Raw genomic sequence first — 3,901 nt, 5'->3', positions numbered from 1 at the left:
TTTTGAGAAAGCTCCACATTGTTTCCAGTTTACTTCCCCCTCAACAGTGCACAAGTGTTCACTTTTCTCCATATCCTCCACAATGATAACCATGCTATTGCTTGTCCTGTTGATAATAACCTTTCTAACAGGTGTGAGGTGATATCTCATTATGGTTTTGACTTCTATTTCCTTGATGATTAGTGACATTGAGCACTTTCTTATGTTTGTTGGTCATTTATTTTTGTTCTTCTTTGTAGAAATGTCTATCCAACTCCTATGCCCATTTATTAATAGGATTTTTTGCTATTTAGTTGTATGTGTTTCTTATATATTAAGTTGGTACAAAAGTAATTGTGGTTTTTGCATTGTTGAAGTTTGCTGTTTGATTTTGGAATACATTCTTAAGTAAATGTGGCTATGTTACACATCATTTTAATGTGCATTTCTCACTTTATGAATTTTTGCTAATGACTAATTACTTGCTGTTTATTTTATATTTATTTTAGACTATGGAAATGATGTTGGACAAAAAGCAAATGTGAGTGATTTTCTTATTTGAGTTCAAAATGGGTCGTAAAGCAGTGAAGACAACTTGAAACATCAACAATACATTTGGCCCAGGATTGCTCATGAACGTACAGTGCAGTGGTGATTCAAAGAGTTTTGTAAAGGAGACAAGAGTCTTGAAGAGTGTAGTGGCCCGCCATCAGAAGGTGACAACGACCAATTGAGAGCCATCATCGAAGCTGATCCTCTTACAACTACTCGAGAAGTTGCCAAAGTTGTCGAAGAACATTCAACAGCATTGACCATTCTACTGTCATTTGGCATTTGAAGCAAATTGGAAAGGTGAAAAAATTCGATAAGTGGATGCCTCATGAGCTGACAAGAAATTTTTTTAAAAAGTCATCTTTTTGAAATGTCATCTTCTCTTATTCTATGCAAAAACAAGGAACCATTTCTCTATCAGATTGGGACCTGTGATGAAAAGTGGATTTTATATTACATCTGGCAATGACTGGCTCAGTGGTTGGACCAAGAAGCTCCAAAGCACTTCCCAAAGTCAAACCAAATAAAGGTCATGGTCACTGTTTGGTGGTCTGTTGCCCATCTGATCCACTACAGCTTTCTGAATCCTAGTGAAACCATTACATCTGAGAAACATCCTCAGCAAATCAATGAGATACACCAAAACTGCAATGCCTACAGTTGGCATTGGTCAACAAAAAGGGGCCCAATTCTCTACAACAACACCTGCACTGCTCATCACACCACCAATGCTTCAAAAGTTGAATGAATTGAGCTATGAAGTTTTGCCTTGTCCACCATATTCATCTGATCTCTCACCAACCAACTACCACTTCTTCAAGCATCTCGACAACTTTTCGCCAGGAAGATACTTCCACAACCAGCAGAATGCAGAAAATGCCTTCCAAGAGCTCATCAAATCCCGAAGCCCTGATTTTTATGCTAAAGGGATATACAAATGTATTTCTCATTGGCAAAATTGTGTTGATTGTAATGGTTCCCATTTTGGTTAATAAAGATGTGCTTGAGCCTGGTTATAATGCTGTAAAATGCACAGTCCAAAACCATGATTATATTTGCTCCAACCTAATATTTTGGATGTTAACTCCTTACCAGATAAATAGTTTGCACATAATATTTTCTCCCATTCCACAGGTTGCTTTTTCATGTTATTGATGGTATCCTTTGTCATATAGAAGCTTTATAGTTTTGTATAGTCCCACTTGTTGAATTTTGCTTTTGTTGCTTGTGCTTTTGGTGCAAAGATCCAGAGATAATGTGGGATGATGTTTGATTAAATGAATATATATGGCATATATAAATATGTATATATTTATATTTACAATGTATGATATTCATTAAAAGAAATTCCAGAATGCTTGTAGACATAAATACAAAAGACAGAATAATAAAACTTGAAGATAAAACCAGTGAAGACTGTCTTCATAAGATTGGTGAAGTGAAAAAAATTTAAGCAAGGCACAAACAGGAATAATAGGAAAAGAGCAATAAATCTGACCACATTAAATTAAGAACTTCTGTTCATCAGAGACACAAAAACGAGAATGAAAAATCAAGCCAGATTGGGAGAATGTCTCATTAAAGCATATAACTAACAAAGACAACAGTGTCTAAAATATGAAACAAACCCTTACAAACCAGTAAGAAAAGAGTGCAAAGGAAAAATGGACAAGAGACTAGAAGCAACATGTCAAATGAAGAATGTAATTGGATCAACAATAAACTTACTAACAGGTACTCGAATGCATTACGGAATGCAAATTCAAATCTTAATTCTATACCAGTGCACAACCACAGAAATGGGCAGATTTAAAATACTGACAAGTCCAAATGTTTGAAATATGTGACAAAAAGAGTGTTTTCTTAATGTTTGATGTAGTGTAGCCTGGTGGTACCATCTTGAAAAGCCTTTGGTGTTATCTGATGCCATGGAAGATGTGATTTATTGTGCTCCCTGAACACCCTATTCAATATTGGATAGTAGAGATAATTTCATGTGTCATTCTTGGTCTCCTGGAGACCAAAATTCTGCAGAAATGCTTTTGTAATTTTCATCTTTAAGTGTGATGCTTGCTGTAGAATTTTGTGGATAAGTTTTTCAGATTAAAAAAAGTTTTTTGTTTTGTTTTGCATTTTAATTCTTAGTTCACTAAGAATTTCTTTTTCTTAAAACATTCAGTTCAGTTCAGTTCAGTCGCTCAGTCGTGTCCGACTCTGCGATCCCATGAATCTCAGCACGCCAGGTCTCCCTGTCCATCACCAACTCCCGGAGTCTACTCAAGCCCATGTCCATCAAGTCGGTGATGCCATCCAGCCATCTCATCCTCTGTCATTTCCTTCTCCTCCTGCCCCTAATCCCTCCCAGCATCAGGGTCTTTTCCAATGAGTCAGCTCTTCACATGAGGTGGCCAAAGTACTGGAGTTTCAGCTTCAGCATCAGTCCTTCCAATGAACACCCAGGACTGATCTCCTTTAGGATGGACTGGTTGGATCTCCTCGCAGTCCAAGGGACTCTCAACAGTCTCCAACACCACAGTTCAAAAGCATCAATTTTTTGGTGCTCAGCTTTCTTCATCTTAAAACATTAGTGGATGTTAATTTCTACCAAAAGTTTTTTCTTCCTTTTTTACAATGATCGTATTTTTTCTCACTTATTCTATTAATGTGTAAATTGTATTGATTAATTTAGGGATGCTACATAAACTTTTGGGGCTTCCCTGGTGGCTCAGAGGGTAAAGCGTCTGCCTACAATGCAGGAGACCTGGGTTCGATCCCTGGGTCAGGAAGATCGCCTGGAGAAGGAAATGGCAACCCACTCCTGTACTCTTGCCTGGAAAATTCCGTGGAAGGAGAAACCTGGTAGGCTACAGTCCATGGGGTCGCAAAGAGTCAGACACGACTGAGCGACTTCACTTTCATATAAACTTTTAATTCTTAGAATGACCTCAGTTTGGTTATGATTTTTATTTTTTGTGTATATTTACTTTAATATTTTCTTTAACATTTTTGGTATCTTTCTTATTTACCTTATTCAATTTCTTTTAAAAGAGTATTTTGTTCTCAAAAATCAAGTTGACTATATTTTAACCAATACAAAAGTTTGGATTTTTGCACAAAAGCTTAAATATGAAAAATTTTTTATGGTCTAAGCTTTTGGAATTGTTTTTAATATTCTCTTTTTTTAAGTGCTAAAAAGCTCTGACACTTGAATAGATATTGAAGAAAATATAAATGTAATGTGAGCACATATATTTCACAGGTAGAAGAGAATCAGGTATAATTAGTGCTTCGGTAAGCATTAACATTTTTAGAAGGTAAATTTTATGTAAAACATTTATAACAAAAACAACATTTAGTAAAATTAAACTGG

At 35.9% G+C, this 3,901-nt stretch overlaps 1 pseudogene; it reads left to right on the top strand.

Annotated features, from left to right (window-relative positions):
• The first annotated feature begins 491 nt into the window (after positions 1-491).
• Positions 492-1,523, top strand: LOC133073036 (histone-lysine N-methyltransferase SETMAR-like; annotated as a pseudogene).
• Positions 1,524-3,901: the final 2,378 nt, after the last annotated feature.

This window comes from Dama dama, chromosome 18 (genome assembly GCF_033118175.1).
Source record: "Dama dama isolate Ldn47 chromosome 18, ASM3311817v1, whole genome shotgun sequence".
NCBI classification, from domain to species: domain Eukaryota; kingdom Metazoa; phylum Chordata; class Mammalia; order Artiodactyla; family Cervidae; genus Dama; species Dama dama.
This window is presented reverse-complemented; position numbering and strand designations above follow the sequence as displayed.